The sequence below is a fragment of the Panulirus ornatus genome, chromosome 2 (genome assembly GCF_036320965.1).
Source record: "Panulirus ornatus isolate Po-2019 chromosome 2, ASM3632096v1, whole genome shotgun sequence".
Lineage (NCBI taxonomy): Eukaryota > Metazoa > Arthropoda > Malacostraca > Decapoda > Palinuridae > Panulirus > Panulirus ornatus.
The window spans coordinates 10462322-10480170 of record NC_092225.1 but is presented as its reverse complement, the minus strand read 5'-3'; the positions used below and the strand labels follow the sequence as shown (position 1 = coordinate 10480170).

Here is a 17849-nt window from a genome sequence, read left to right as displayed (position 1 = left end):
CCCTATTATTACCTACTCGATTAAACCACCTCACACCACATATTGTCCTCAAACATTTCATTTCCAGCACATCCACCCTCCTCTGTACATCTCTATCTATTGCCCACGCCTCACAACCATATAACATTGTTGGACCCACTATTCCTTCAAACATACCCATTTTTGCTTTCCGAGATAATGTTCTCGACTTCCACACATTCTTCAACGCTCCCAGAACTTTCGCCCCCTCCCCCACCCTATGATTCACTTCCGCTTCCATGGTTCCATCCGCTGCCAAATCCACTCCCAGATATCTAAAACACTTCACTTTCTCCAGTTTTTCTCCATTCAAACTTACCTCATAATTGACTTGTCCCTCAACCCTACTACACCTAATAACCTTGCTCTTATTCACATTTACTCTCAGCTTTCTTCTTTCACACACTTTACCAAACTCAGTCACCAGCTTCTGCAGTTTCTCACACGAATCAGCCACCAGCGCTGTATCATCAGCGAACAACAACTGACTCACTTCCCAAGTTCTCTCATCCACAACAGACTTCATACTTGCCCCTCTTTCCATAACTCTTGCATTCACCTCCCTATCAATCCCATCCATAAACAAATTAAACAACCATGGAGACATCACAAACTCCTGCCGCAAACCTACATTCACTGAGAACCAATCACTTTCCTCTCTTCCTACACGTACACATGCCTTACAACCTCGATAAAAACTTTTCACTGCTTCTAACAACTTGCCTCCCACACCATATATTCTTAATACCTTCCACAGAGCATCTCTATCAGCTCTATCATATGCCTTCTCCAGATCCATAAATGCTACATACAAATCCATTTGCTTTTCTAAGTATTTCTCACATACATTCTTCAAAGCAAACACCTGATCCACACATCCTCTACCACTTCTGAAACCACACTGCTCTTCCCCAATCTGATGCTCTGTACATGCCTTCACCCTCTCAATCAATACCCTCCCATATAATTTACCAGGAATACTCAACAAACTTATACCTCTGAAATTTGAGCACTCACTCTTATCCCCTTTGCCTTTGTACAATGGCACTATTATGCACGCATTCCGCCAATCCTCAGGCACCTTACCATGAGTCATACATACATTAAATAACCTTACCAACCAGTCAATAATACAGTCACCCCCTTTTTTAATAAATTCCACTGCAATACCATCCAATACCATATATATACGTATATATATATATATATATATATATATGTATACGTATATATATATATATATATATATATATATATATATATATATATATATATATATATATATATATATATATATATATATATATGCTGAGTCTGGTGGGGTGGCGGTGAGAAAGGATGAAGGCAGCATGTATGAGTATGTACATGTGTATATATGTATATGTCTGTGTATGTATATGTATGTATACGTTGAAATGTAGAGGTATGTGTATGTGCGTGTGTGGGAGTTTATGTATATACACGTGTAGGTGGTTGGATTGGGCTATTTTTCGTCTGTTTCCTTGCCCTATCTTGCTAACGCGGGAGACAGCGACAAAGTATGATAAATATATATATATATATATATATATATATATATATATATATATATATATATATATATATATATATATAGAGAGAGAGAGAGAGAGAGAGAGAGAGAGAGAGAGAGCATTTATGGATCTGGAGAAGGCATGTGACAGAGTTGATAGAGATGATCTGTGGAAGGTATTAAGAATATGTGGTGTGGGAGGAAAGTTGCTAGAAGCAGTGAAAAGTCTTTATCGAGGATGTAAGGCATGTGTACGAGTAGGAAGAGAGGAAAGTGATTGGTTCTCAGTTACTGTCGGTTTGCGGCAGGGGTGCGTTATGTCTCCATGGTTGTTTAATTTGTTTATGGATGGGGTTGTTAGGGAGGTGAATGCAAGAGTTTTAGGGAGAGGGGCAAGTATGCAGACTGTTGTGGATGAGAGGGCTTGGGAAATGAGTCAGTTGTTCGCTGATGATACAACGCTGATGGCTAATTCGGGTGAGAAACTGCAGAAGCTGGAGACTGAGTCTGGTAAAGTGTGTGAAAGAAGAAAGCTAAGAGTAAATGTGAATAAGAGCAAGGTTATTAGGTACAGTAGGGTTGTGGGACGACAAGTCAATAGGGAGGAAGTGAAGTGCTTTAGATATCTGGGAGTGGATTTGGCAGCGGATGGAACCATGGAAGCGGAATTGAGTCACAGGGTGGGGGAAGGGAGAAAGTTCTAGGAGCGTTGAAAAATGTGTGGAAGGCGAGAACATTATCTTGCAAAGCAAAAATGGGAATGTTTGAAGGAATAGTGGTTCCAACAATGTTATATGATTGCGAGGCGTGGGCTATAGATAGAGATGTGCGGAGGAGGGTGGATGTGTTGGAAATGAGATGTTTGAGACAATATGTGGTGTGAGGTGGTTTGATTGAGTAAGTAATGAAAGAGTGAGAGAGATGTGTGGTAATATAAAGAGTGTGGTTGAGAGAGCAGAAGAAGGTGTTTTGAAATGGTTTGGTCACATGGAGAGAATGAATGAGGAAAGATTGACAAAGAGGATATATGTGTAAGAGGTGGAGGGAACGAGGAGAAGTGGAGACCAAATTGGAGGTGGAAGGATGGAGTAAAAAAGATTCTGGGCGATCGGGGCCTGAACGCGCAGGAGAGTGAAAGGTGTGCAAGGAATAGAGTGAATTGGAGCGATGTGGTATACCGGGGTCGACGTGCTGTCAATGGATTGAACCAGGGCATGTGAAGCGTCTGGGGTAAACCATGGAAAGTTTTGTGGCGCCTGGGTGTGAAAAGGTAGCTGTGGTTTCGGTGCATTATACATGACAGCTAGAGACTGAGTGTGAACGAATGTGGCATTTGTTGTCTTTTCCTAGCGCTACATTGCGCGCATGCGGGGAGAGGGGTTTGTCATTTCATGTGTGGCGGGGTGGCGACGGGAATGATTAAAGGCAGACAGTATGAATTATGTATGTATATATATGTGTATATGTCTGTGTATTTTTCAAAGCTCCCAAAACTTTCGCCCCCTCCCCCACCCTATGATTCACTTCCGCTTCCATGGTTCCATTCGCTGCCAAATCCACTCCAGATATCTAAAACACTTCACTTCCTCCAGTTTTGCTCCATTCAAACTTACCTCCCAATTGACTTGTCCCTCAACCCTACTGTACCTAATAACCTTGCTCTTATTCACATTTACTCTTAACTTTCTTCTTTCACACACTTTACCAAACTCAGTCACCAGTCTCTTCAGTTTCTCACCCGAATCAGCTACCAGCGCTGTATCATCAGCGAACAACAACTGAATAACTTCCCAAGCTCTCATCCACAACAGACTACATACTTATCCCTCTTTCCAAAACTCTTGCATTCACCTCCCTAACAACCCCATCCATAAACAAATTAAACAACCATGGAGACATCACGCACCCCTGCCGCAAACCAACATTTACCGAGAATCACTCACTTTCCTCTCTTCCTACACGTACACTTGCCTTACATTCTCGATAAAAACATTTCACTGCTTCTAACAACTCACCTCCCACACCATATATTCTTAATACCTTCCACAGAGCATCTCTATCAGCTCTGTCATATGTCTTCTCCAGATCCATAAATGCTCCATACAAATCCATTTGCTTTTCTAAGTATTTCTCACATACATTCTTCAAAGCAAACACCTGATCCACACATCCTCTACTATTTCTGAAACCACACTGCTCTTCCCCAATCTGATACTCTGTACATGCCTTAACCCTCTCAATCAATACCCTCCCATATAATTTCCCACGAATACTCAACAAACTTATACCTCTAATATGAGTACTCACTCTTATCCCTTTTGCCTTTGTACAATGGCACTATGCAAGCATTCCGCCAATCCTCAGGCACCTCATCATGAGTCATACATACATTAAATAACCTTACCATCCAGTCAACAATACAGTCACCTCCTTTTTGAATAATTTCCACTGCAATACCATCCATATATATATATATATATATATATATATATATATATATATATATATATATATATATATATATATATATGTATATATATATATATATATATATATATATATATATATATATATATATATATATATATATTTTTTTTTTTTTTTTTAAACTATTCGCCATTTCCCGCGTTAGCGAGGTAGCGTTAAGAACAGAGGGCTGGGCCTTTTTTGGAATATCCTCACCTGGCCCCCTCTGTTCCTTCTTTTGGAAAATTAAAAAAAAAAAAACGAGAGGGGAGGATTTCCAGCCCCCCGCTCCCTATATATATATATATATATATATATATATATATATATATATATATATATATATATAATATATATATATTTAGGGTGCAGTTTCAAATGGGTAAATCTGGTAGGATAAAGTTTAAGACTGGGTTAAGAGGGCGGTCTAATGCTTGTCGAGTCACTACAGTGAGTATGTTTTATCAGCGCCGTGTTTGCTGGGGTGGAGGGGATCTGTGAGTTTAGGTTACTGAAGTGTAGAGTTCGTGGTTGATTATGGATAGGTTCGGGAGAGTGTTTACTGTTGTTGAGACTGTAAAGGAAGTATTTTTGTTTCGTTGTGTAAGTGTTGAATACTATGGTTTGCAGTGTTATGGAATTTTTGATTGGATGGATGACCAGGAAGGTGAGCTGTAGTTTAGGGTGGAATGGATGTTGTGTTTGAAGAGGATGCAGAAGGATTCTTTTCCTTGTCTAATATTGGCGTTGATAATTTTCTTTTGTCTTGGTAATGATGTTTTTGGTGTGGAGAGTAAACGTCATAGGCCTGTCGTATATGATACCCAGTATGGATGGAGTTCTGTTGAGTGGAAGTTTTGGAAGGATGCAGTAGTGAGCCATGTCTATTTGGGATTAAGATGGTGACTGTAGATCTCTCCGTGGGATATAGACAAGCTGTTTGTCGTTTGAGTTTCGCCATGGTGTTGTGATTGTGAGATAATCTACATATGAGAAAAATTTCACGCCAAGGTCTGCAGATGGTGATGAAAGGTCATGCAAGAAGAAATGGAAGATAAGTGGAGAAAGCATTGCTCCTTGGGTGACCCCACTGTAAAGTTTAAGGGTTTGGGAGGTGACGCCTTTGTGAATAACTCTTGGCTTAGCAACCAGCTATGAGGATAGCTATCCACTTATTTGTCATTTTCGTGGAAGGTGGGCCTTGTGATGTATATCACCTACATGATGTATATTCTCCATCGTTTACCAGAGTTAGCTGCTCTTGGTCTTGTGGTTCATAGTGTTAAAAAAGGACTACCAGTTTGCTTTCTGGTGGTTAGCTTAATGATGGGGTTGTTTTGAGACTAATGTCGTCAAAGATATTACGGTTATAAATGTTTTCCATAGAAATACATAACGGTTATCATCAGCAAGCCTTCCAGTAACGCTTTCGATAAGAACAGAAGTAAATTGTACGAAAAGTCATTATCTTTGTGAACTGGTAAGCCTTGGCCCAATCTCTGAGTCTCTTTGCAGCAAACTTGTACAGCTTAACGAGGCTAATTATACATCAGGTAAGACTAGGGTTTATGAACATCAATATAATTAGTGGGTTTTTCAGGTTTAATGATGAGGTACCCCCCCTCCTCCCCCTCACAATTTCTCTCTATGCCCATTAACTGTGAGCAACTTTAACGTGTAGTAGTGGTAATGCTTTCCACGATGGAAAGACCACACTTAGTTTTTTTCCATTCTCACTGATGAATGCAAGGGGGAATTCTATTAGAATTACGACGTGTAATTGATTAATCAATGTTTTCAGCAATCAGGTAATAACCTGAAGACAGCTTTCACATTGCTACCGAAGTGATTTAAGGGTTTTAGACTCAGCCTCCAGCTCAAAACCGTGTAAGTCGATGGATATAAAAGCAGAATCCTGATTAAGTGAATCCCTGGCATCTATAGATATGACTACTGAAATGGATTCACATGACCCTCATTTGTATTCTTTAGACATATACAATATCCACACCTCGAGTTGCCAGCGGCCACTCATTAATCATAGAACGCGGGGGTCACACGACCAGCAAGTTCTCGTGAGCAGAAACCACAGTAATAATTACAGAAGAGGGAAAGAGAGCCACTGTTACGGCGTAGGACAAGTGGGCTAGGTACTGAGGACAGATCGGGAGTGTAAGAAGGTAGAGCAGATATAAGAACACTAATCCTGTTTTGTTATAAACGGCTCAATTGTTCAGATTTTTTGGTATGTGAACAGGACTCGCAATCCCCCAGATTATGATTCAGCTATTTGTGTAATGCAGAGTTCAGTGATAGATTATGCGTTATTCTAAACGACTGTCTTGAAATAAAGGTTGCTGAATGGATTCGTATTATGCCCTCAGTTCCCAAATGAAAGTGTGTGTGTGTGTGTGTGTGTGTGTGTGTGTGTGTGTGTGTGTAAAAAGGATCTCTGTATCAAGGACATTTTCCCGTGAATATATTGATCAGTCATCGCTAGACTCGACCCTCAGATCTGAACATAATATCGCATTTGTTGTTGTGGCGCGGGTCGGGGTCGTGCCTGCAGATGTGGCCGCCACCTGGCGTGTGTCCTGCATCCTCCCGGTCCACACATAAGCTTCCCTCAGTGTTGGGCAACTGTCCTTTGTGGGCAGTGTCATGAAACGATTTCCCCCGTGCGACAATAACCTAATGTTTCTCTCTGATCATTTGTAAACCTTAACAAATGTAGAGAGAGAAAAACGGAAAAGAGTTATAGGTATGGGGAAAAAGAGATGAGTATATACATATAGTGTAAGTAAAATAGAAATAAAATGAATAGAAAGACTTCGAAAACTCTTGTAAATGATCGTCATAAGCCATGTTCCCTACACCAATACATTGCAGCAGAATTGTCATGGTTTTAGTGGCAATACATCATATACTATACAGATATACCTTTCCCTACTGATCAATATCCCTCTCTGTGTTCGTGGTACCTCATCCTCTCACCACCGAGCAGCAGCGAACCCCTTGCCTCTTCAGCTCCCCACCCCTTCAAACACGATCTCACATCCCCCTCCCAACCATTCCCGTCCCAACTCGTAATTCTCTCTGTTTGTCGTAAATAAAAGGATTAGCGGGAAAAGATTGCTTAAATTTTGCCCGTGGAAACGTGTGCAGTCCGACCTGGGCAAGTGTTTTTAATCTCTAGCTCTTGGACCCGTTGACTCCACCAACCCTCTAATATCAACTTGGATGCCAATACTATTGAATGTTTGCTTTTCGTAAAATCACTTTTCCTTGTGCTTCATATCTTTCCCATCATACTTCAGTCTTTTCCTTCTTATATATATATATATATATATATATATATATATATATATATATATATATATATATTGTATTGTGCTTCTGTGTCGCTTCAGTTCCACCAGCCGTGGGCGGCTGGGAGGGTCGCCTGGCCGCCGCCTACACACTCACGCTGGCGGGCTCCCTCGCCCGCCCACCATCACTTGGCCTCACCGGGGAAACACGATGGCGGCGCAGGAAGGGTGTACGAATACCGACCGTCCACTTAACACATCCTGTGATGATTAACTCAGCTAATCTCCGTACCATAAATTTCATGGTTGCACGTCATCACTACCGATGTCTTAAACTCGGGAAGTATAGAAAAACTGGGGTAAGTCGAGTGGTTCGTCATTTTGTTGTTGACTCTATGGCTACACCCCAGGCAGGCCTCAGCCACCATATGCTCACGATTTACTCCATTTCCCAACACGTAGATGACGGGATGTGTTGTGACTCCTGATCAACACGGCTCTTCCCACGTTGCTGCTCCTACTAGCACTGGTCATAATGCGAGATTACCTACGGATGATATGCGATTACATACGCGAAAGTTAATTACCACCTTTTTTAAACCCTTGGCCGTGAAGAATTCTAAAAAGGATACTTTCAAGTGATCTTTCATCTAGTTGCTAAAGCAGTTAACATCAGAATTCAGCGTTTTAGCTCGTGTAGTGTATGTATGTGTGTAACCAGCAACGATGCTCGACATAATCGTATATTGTGTGTGTCAGGAGAGTGGCTGTATGTCCGTCAGATGTCATGATCAAGTCACTGATCATCTATATAGTCTATATAATCTCATCTATATAGTGTAATAGAACAGATAAAACTTTTATACAGATTATGATGAACTATAACATGTACGTGAAAATTGAATGCTCTGACGCATGACACCATAAACTTCTGAACTGCTTACACAGCAAAGAGATCAAGAGACCCGGCTGTCAAGAGCGCATTGGCCCAGTGGCCAAGAGAGGACATATAAGTCCCCGGCGGCCAAGAGAGGACACATACGTTGCTCTCCCGCGGCCAGGAGAGGACACATTGGTCCCCGATGGCTAGAAGTGGCCACAAATGTCCCCAATGGTTAAGAACCACCACTTGGATCCCCGACACCTAAAAGCGGCCACATGAGTCCCCAGCAACCACAAGGGTCCCCAAAATCTGCGAGCTGCCACACAGGTCTCCAGCAGCTAGAACCCTTGGCTACGCCCAGTTGTATCAGTCAACACCACACGCGATAAATCAGTGTGTTCCACAGTTAATGTTAGGACCATCAATCGATATAAGATAAACAAAGATTAGATAAGATCACATATAAGATGAGGTCTTACGTACCAAGCCGACAAAAAGTGTTTACTTCAAAGTGGAAGAAGTTTTACACATAACTGAATTATCTCCATCCACCCGGTATTATTACCTCTTAAAACTCTTAACGAAGCGGATCCACACGTTTCACGACTGTCAGTAGAGCAAACCTTCAGCTTCACGACTGTTAGTGAAGCAGACCCCTCCAAGTTCAAGACTGTTAGTAAAGCAGAACCTTAGGTTCTGTCAGCGAAACGGGCCCTCAAGTTTACGAATGTCATTGAAGCAGACCATCAGCTTCATGTCAGTTGCGAGCACCGTATATACCATCTGTATCGTAGTCTTCAAGTGTATCACAGCGAGCATGAAATACCTCTGGTTATGCATCTTTCATATTCAAACGGAAATCCTTCCACGTAAAATCATGACGTTATAGGTAAAACCTCACATGAAAATATTACATTCCTCCGCAGGAGATGGTGCCTCCGTACCTCAGCTATGTGTGGGTGTCTCGGGAACAGTCATTCCAATCTAAAAACGAAAAATGTACTTGTAGGTAACGATCTCAAGGTTAAGGAAAAGAAAGTTTTTATTATTATTGACCACGTCCACCTCTGTATGCCACATCATTCCAGTTCACTTTTGCCCATGCGCGTCTTTCACACTCCTGCATGTTTAAGCCCCGATCACTCAAAATCCTTTTCACCCCATCCTTCCATGTCCAATTTGGTTTTCCCTTTCCCTTGTCCCCTCCATTTCAGACACATACATCCTCTTTTTCAATAGTTCCTCAATCATTCTTTCCATATGTCCAACCCATTTCAACACACCCTCTTCTGCTCTCTCAACCACACTCTTATTTCCTCACTTACTTGATCAAACCACCTCACACCCCATATTGTCCTCAAACATTCAATTTCCAACACATCCACCCTACTCTGTACAACCCTATCCATAGCCCCTGCCTCGCAACCACATAAAATTGTTGGAACTACTATTCCTTCAAACATACCTATTTTTGCTCCCCGAGATCATGTTCTCTTCTTCCACACATTCTTCATCGTTCCCAGAACCTTCGCCTCCTCCCCCACCCTGTGACTCACTTCCGCTTCCATGGATCCAATCGCTGCTAAGTCCACTCCCAGATATCTAAAACACTTCACTTTCTCCAATTTTTCTCCATTCACACTTACATCAAAATTAGCTTGTCCCTCAATCCTACTGAACCTAATAACCTTGCTCTTATTCATATTTACTCTCAACTTGCCCTTTCACACACTTCCCCAAACTCAGTCACCTACTTCTGCAGCTTCTCACTCGAATCAGCCACCAGAGCTGTATCAACAGCAAACAACAAATGACTCGCTTTCCAAGCCCTCTCATCCCCAACACGCTGCATACTCGTCCCTCTCTCCAAAACTCTTGCATTTACCTCCCTAACCACCCCATCCATAAACAAATTGATATCTATCTATCTATCTATCTATCTATCTATATATATATATATATATATATATATATATATATATATATATATGTGTGTGTGTGTGTAGAGGATGTGTGGATCAGGTGTTTGCTTTGAAGAATGTATGTGAGAAATACTTAGAAAAGCAAATGGATTTGTATGTAGCATTTATGGATCTGGAGAAGGCATATGATAGAGTTGATAGAGATGCTCTGTGGAAGGTATTAAGAATATATGGTGTGGGAGGCAAGTTGTTAGAAGCAGTGAAAAGTTTTTATCGAGGATGTAAGGCATGTGTACGTGTAGGAAGAGAGGAAAGTGATTGGTTCTCAGTGAATGTAGGTTTGCGGCAGGGGTGTGTGATGTCTCCATGGTTGTTTAATTTGTTTATGGATGGGGTTGTTAGGGAGGTGAATGCAAGAGTTTTGGAAAGAGGGGCAAGTATGAAGTCTGTTGGGGATGAGAGAGCTTGGGAAGTGAGTCAGTTGTTGTTCGCTGATGATACAGCGCTGGTGGCTGATTCATGTGAGAAACTGCAGAAGCTGGTGACTGAGTTTGGTAAAGTGTGTGAAAGAAGAAAGTTAAGAGTAAATGTGAATAAGAGCAAGGTTATTAGGTACAGTAGGGTTGAGGGTCAAGTCAATTGGGAGGTGAGTTTGAATGGAGAAAAACTGGAGGAAGTGAAGTGTTTTAGATATCTGGGAGTGGATCTGGCAGCGGATGGAACCATGGAAGCGGAAGTGGATCATAAGGTGGGGGAGGGAGCGAAAATTCTGGGAGCCTTGAAGAATGTGTGGAACTCGAGAACATTATCTCGGAAAGCAAAAATGGGTATGTTTGAAGGAATAGTGGTTCCAACAATGTTGTATGGTTGCGAGACGTGGGCTATGGATAGAGTTGTGCGCAGGAGGATGGATGTGCTGGAAATGAAATGTTTGAGGACAATATGTGGTGTGAGGTTGTTTGATCGAGTAAGTAACGTAAGGGTAAGAGAGATGTGTGGAAATAAAAAGAGCGTGGCTGAGAGAGCAGAAGAAGGTGTTTTGAAATGGTTCGGGCACATGGAGAGAATGAGTGAGGAAAGATTGACCAAGAGGATATATGTGTCGAAGGTGGAGGGAACGAGGAGAAGAGGGAGACCAAATTGGAGGTGGAAAGATGGAGTGAAAAAGATTTTGTGTGATCGGGGCCTGAACATGCAGGAGGGTGAAAGGAGGGCAAGGAATAGAGTGAATTGGAGCGATGTGGTATACCGGGGTTGACGTGCTGTCAGTGGATTGAATCAAGGCATGTGAAGCGTCTGGGGTAAACCATGGAAAGCTGTGTAGGTATGTATATTTGCGTGTGTGGACGTATGCATATACATGTGTATGGGGGTGGGTTGGGCGATTTCTTTCGTCTGTTTCCTTGCGCTACCTCGCAAACGCGGGAGACAGCGGCAAAAAAAAAAAAAAAAAAAAAAAAAAATATATATATATATATATATATATATATATATATATATATATATATATATATATATGCTGTTTGCTGAAGACGAAAGAGTACAGCTGTGGACCTCACGACAGGCGAGCCTTACAGTTGTAAACATCACCATACGGTGTTCCTACAACTGTAGCCCTTACAACAGAGCGTTCCTATAGTTGTAGACCTAGCTACATGGTCAAACATACAGCTGAAGATGTCGTTAGAGAACGTTCCTATAGCTGCAGACCTGACCACTGGGCGGCTTTACTGCTGTAGTCCTCACGAAAGGACACCTATGCAACTGTAGACCTCATCGGAGAGCAGTCTTACAACTGTAAACGACACCGCAGGGCGCTCCTACACCGAGGGTGTTGATGTCGCCAACGGTGGGGTGGGCCGGGGGAGAGGTTGGGGGGGGGGGGGGGGGGGGCGCTCTTGATTTTGGGAGGGGGGAGGGGGGTGAGCGCTGTGCCTGTCACGGCCGTCAAGGGAGGCCATCTACTTGTGGGGGCGCTGAGTAATCGAGATCAGTGATGCGCCTGATGAAGCACAGCAGGAGTGGGTCGGCTGTGGTCAGTAGCTCTCAAGTGGTCGTCGATCCCCTCCAGATGACTGCCAATAAACAAGACTTCAACGTCCAGAACATAAAGAAGTGCTATAGCGTTTCTGCTGACTCGCCTCCTTCCTGCCTCTTACCTGCTCGCGCTCGTGCCTCGTCATCGACCTTTTTTTTTTCTTTTCACCACCAACTGTTTTTGATGTTGATGATCTTGAAAAAAAAGGGATTTTTTTTTTCTATATCGTCCTTAGAGCCTAAATATTTTTTTTTTTTCAGCTATTGATCGTTAATGTATTAAGGACGATGTTTATGATGGCGAAACCCTACTGCCTAAGACACACTTTTCAAAGTTTTTTTTTTTTGCAGTATCAGTCCACAGGCTGAGAGCATCTGTCTTGCCTACTGATACAAAGGATTACGAGGAAATGCAAACGGCCGACGGACCACTGGGTCCTTCCGAGGACGTTTGTGATAGTGGAAGACTATCAGGAACGTAGGGGTTAGTGAAGTAAGGACTGGAAAAGGTAACAGCTTATCTAAACGTAATCACAGAGGCACATACGATGTCAACCGTAGACTTAAAGTGAGTTATCAAGTCTGCTCTAAACTGTATGTACGGTTGAGGCTTTCAAATACTCTTATTGGTAAATCATTTCATACGTTAACACATCTAGTGAAAAAAGTGCTTAACCTCCTTCGAATAAAACGATTGCCCACGAGTTTTTCTCCATTGCTACGAGTGAAACCAAACAAATCTAGCTTTGAATACCTGCTTAGACCGAGGCTGTCAAAGCATTTGATAATTCTGAGTACGCGTATCAGATCACCTCTTCACCACTTTTCTGATATAAACATGTTTTGTCTAGCCATCATCCACATCCTATCTATATTTCTACCCGTCGTGAATCATCATGGTAGCTCGCCCTTGTATTTCCTGTCGTGTCTATGCAATATTTCAAGTAGGTTGAACAAACTTGAACACAATACTGAAGGTGGGGACGCACCGGTGAATATTAAAGAATGAAAACTAGTTTCTTAGACATGAATTCAAAATGTTTGGTCTATGAATCCAATAATCTTGACTGCATTTTTCATACTGGTTTTACCCGCTGCTTACTTGACTTGAGATCATCGGAGATTATCAAACCCGAGTCTTTTTTGCTCATTCATCTGTCGATATTAAAATTCATTTGCCACATGTGAGCATCTATCAGTCTACGTGCGTCAGCTTGCAGCTATTGATGTTTAGTTTCTATTGTAGTTTGATTTCCTAGTTTATTGTCTTTTGTGTGATTCAATGTCTCATAATGCAACCCATTATCAGTATCACCGACACATACCGGTACAAGTGAAAACATGGAGAGTCCCAAGACTAATCCTTACGGTACGCCACTTGCTACTTCAACACTTCCTGAAACTTTACTGTTAATCGCTGTTCTATGTTTACGACCAGTCAGACTCTGAAGTGCGACCTTATCCATAGCATGTGACTTAACTTTTGTTCTCTGTAGCAAATAACTTGACTAATCGACGCAGATCATGTGAAGTGCCCCCGAAACTAAAATAATGTTAGTCTCGCTCTGAAAACTGAATATGTCGTTTATGCCAACGTGACAAATGAAATAATCACAAGGAAATTGACTAAGAAATAAACCATCAGTCATTGAAAAGGATGAAAAAAGATGTAAGGAAAAAAATACGTAGGAAAAAACTGATCACTTATGATAGTTGTATGATCTGCAAGCCACAGTTACCGTCTAAATATAGAAACTTTTTCTGATTTTATATTTCGCTTGGCAAACTTCATCTGACATTAAACACTCATTTCCTTCGGAGTCTATAGCAAAAGTAGAAAGCTAATTGCTATCTCAGACCTTCATTTCGGTGAAGAGAACAAATGATAATGATACAGCCAGCGCCACACCCCAGGCTGTTAGGGCATGTGCCACTCACATTCCCGTCGTCCGGTGGATCGTCTGATACAATTGATATTAAAGTCTTAGAGTTGATTTCGTGCTCGTGCACGAGCGCACGTGATATCGTATAAGAAACCTATCGTTCGAACGTGAGCTGCTATTTATCTACTCGGCTGGTGTTACTATGATCCTCCGTCTAGGTCCTGGATATAACATAGGTACTTTGAGTGCGTGCGTACACACACACACACACACACACACACACACTCTCCGTAAGGTCCAGCCCTACACTATACTAATGCTTCCTTCCATTCTGTGGTGCAGGCGTCACGCTGTGTCCTGAACGGCTATTGCACAAGCCACGAGTGTGAATAACCACCCCCTTCCCCCGAGCGTGGCTGCTGAACTGCGTCACCGTGACCCCGGGCTGTGCGGCAAGTGCACGGTCCTGGAGGCCTCCAGCACATGAAGCCTCCTCCACAACATACCACCACACTTGACCAAATGCAATTAGTTGAGAAACCTGATCACGACGAGAGCGTATGAGATGTAGTTCTACCTACAAATAAGCATAATGATGATGATGATGTTAAAAAGTTTAGTACAAGTGATCACCAGATGATATTAAATCTGAGGTAACTTTCAATATTACAAGAAATTCTCGTCAACACGAAAGACACGAATGAATTCCAGTTTTAAACTTGCAAATACCAATGATCCTTGAACTGCTCCGGATAGGCAAATCAGAAATAGTATCGTTATTGTAAACGATATGAGCATAGTCTGGAAAAGCTTCGATAAAGCTCTTAAAGTAGCAAAAGGAACATATGTCCCAGTGCGTTGTAGACCGTCTTTTTCCAATACAAAGCTAAGATGGTGGAACGATGCGTGTCTGTTGTCTAAGAAAGAAGCACATAAGATATTCAAGGACAACAATAACAAACGTTACTGTGTAAATTCTATAAATTTTTGTAGAAACATTCATACTTATGATGTCAAAGTTAACGTCAGTAGCAAGCGCATGTTGCTTAAAATAGACATAAAATTCCAAAGGAGTTTCATGATTATGATAAAGAGAATCGTTGCCCAGTTAACTGGTCCTTAACACTCCCACCCGTTCAGTTTCGGGGTCTCGACGTGATTCACGCTAGCGCCCAACATGTTCACATCTTCGTTGACTGATAATACGTTCTGACCGAGAAAGAAAGATCAATCAAATTAACCAAAGTGATCCTAGAAAGGCTCAACTACAGTTTCCTTTCAATAAACATTCACGAAAAGATAATTATTCCATTATGCAATCATGGCGTGATAAAAATACTATTTTTTTTTTTTAGATTTATACGTATAATTTCATAGCTTTCGCATAATTGATAAAAACATAACAGTTCAGGTACATATCTGTAAATCTTATCATCAAAGCTTGTAAGACAACACGAGGGTAATGCGGAAAACACCCCTCCATCCCCCCACCCACCCACGCGTCCTGAGTCTCGAGGTCTCGTTCAGTGATTCACCGCGAGCGTCAAACATGTCTATAATTTCAACGAAAAACTGCTTACCTCGTCAAGTGTCATCCGGCATCCTCGGTATGACTTCTTTATCCAAGTGGACAGCACTATGATTTTTGGCGTCCATCTGCTGCCACTCGTGACGAGGGCTTGTGACGTTCAAGCATCAAATGAATGTTTTTACACTTATTGATTGTCTGTCTACCAAAAGGAAAGGCTTTAGGATTATCACCCATTGTTCGTATATTCACTACTATGTAAACAGTTCTCACCCACGTACCGCTGTAGCAACACTGTCGAAAAACGAGTTGAAATCAATTATACAAACACAGACACACTGACTACATCCAGCAAGCGCCAGTGTCCTGGGTTAACTAAAACAAACTTGAAGTGACCTAGGTTGATATACTTAGGAAGCATAACTATTCCAGATTACCGGTAGCTTTTAAGAGATGTTAAAAGTTGCCACTGGCGCCATCTTAACGGTAAGGTTAGCAACTTGTAAAAAAGAGCATGTAGAGAATGTTTAGAGGACACTAAACTAACTCACGGTACACGCCAATGGAAAATAATGCTTATACAAAGCATCTAGAATTTGTTTGGTTTCTGTTTTTGTATTTAGAAGTATGTATCGTATTTCTAACTGTTATTGTAACATTAACTCTTTATCATTTGGAATATTTTGGATATTGTTGGAACGTCGAATAACTGTGTGTAATTCTCCATGTTCTGCAGACAGATCAGCTCTTCTATCCACGCGGATCCATGTCATGATATGTACCGTCACAGTTTTCTTTGTCGAAGCTATCGTAACAAAATGTCAGCAGAGCAGACGACAGGTACACAACAAATGATTATTGTGGCGCTGTCTGACCGCTGAGGTAACAGCTAAAGAATATATATATATATATATATATATATATATATATATATATATATATATATATATATATTATGTTTTTTTTTTTAATTTTCCAAAAGAAGGAACACAGAAGGGGGCCAGGTGAGGGTATTCCCTCAAAGGCCCAGTCCTCTGTTCTTAACGCTACCTCGCTATCGCGGGAAATGGCGAATAGTATGAAAAAAAAAAAGATATATATATATATATATATATATATATATATATATATATATATATATATATATATATTTATTTTTCATTATACTTTGTCGCTGTCTCCCGCGTTTGCGAGGTAGCGCAAGGAAACAGACGAAAGAAATGGCCCAACCCACCCCCATACACATGTATATACATACGTCCACACACGCAAATATACATACCTACACCGCTTTCCATGGTTTACCCCAGACGCTTCACATGCCTTGATTCAATCCACTGACAGCACGTCAACCCCGGTATACCACATCGCTCCAATTCACTCTATTCCTTGCCCTCCTTTCACCCTCCTGCATGTTCAGGCCCCGATCACACAAAATCTTTTTCACTCCATCTTTCCACCTCCAATTTGGTCTCCCTCTTCTCCTTGTTCCCTCCACCTCCGACACATATATCCTCTTGGTCAATCTTTCCTCACTCATCCTCTCCATGTGCCCAAACCACTTCAAAACACCCTCTTCTGCTCTCTCAACCACGCTCTTTTTATTTCCACACATCTCTCTTACCCTTACGTTACTTACTCGATCAAACCACCTCACACCAAACATTGTCCTCAAACATCTCATTTCCAGCACATCCATCCTCCTGCGCACAACTCTATCCATAGCCCACGCCTCGCAACCATACAACATTGTTGGAACCACTATTCCTTCAAACATACCCATTTTTGCTTTCCGAGATAATGTTCTCGACTTCCACACATTCTTCAAGACCCCCAGAATTTTCGCCCCCTCCCCCACCCTATGATCCACTTCCGCTTCCATGGTTGCATCCGCTGCCAGATCCACTCCCAGATATCTAAAACACTTCACTTCCTCCAGTTTTTCTCCATTCAAACTCACCTCCCAATTGACTTGACCCTCAACCCTACTGTACCTAATAACCTTGCTCTTATTCACATTTACTCTTAACTTTCTTCTTCCACACACTTTACCAAACTCAGTCACCAGCTTCTGCAGTTTCTCACATGAATCAGCCACCAGCGCTGTATCATCAGCGAACAACAACTGACTCACTTCCCAAGCTCTCTCATCCCCAACAGACTTCATACTTGCCCCTCTTTCCAAAACTCTTGCATTCGCCTCCCTAACAACCCCATCCATAAACAAATTAAACAACCATGGAGACATCACACACCCCTGCCGCAAACCTATA

General features: G+C 41.7%; 1 protein-coding gene across 1 annotated transcript in view; it reads right to left on the bottom strand.

Annotated features, from left to right (window-relative positions):
• Positions 1 to 15959, bottom strand: part of LOC139753403 (uncharacterized) — a 298486-nt gene extending 282527 nt beyond the window's left edge. The window contains exon 1 of the mRNA XM_071669868.1: positions 15629 to 15959. The gene's annotated coding sequence lies outside the window, so the exon portion shown is untranslated. The remainder of the gene's footprint in view (positions 1 to 15628) is intronic.
• Between the last annotated feature and the right edge of the window lie 1890 nt (positions 15960 to 17849).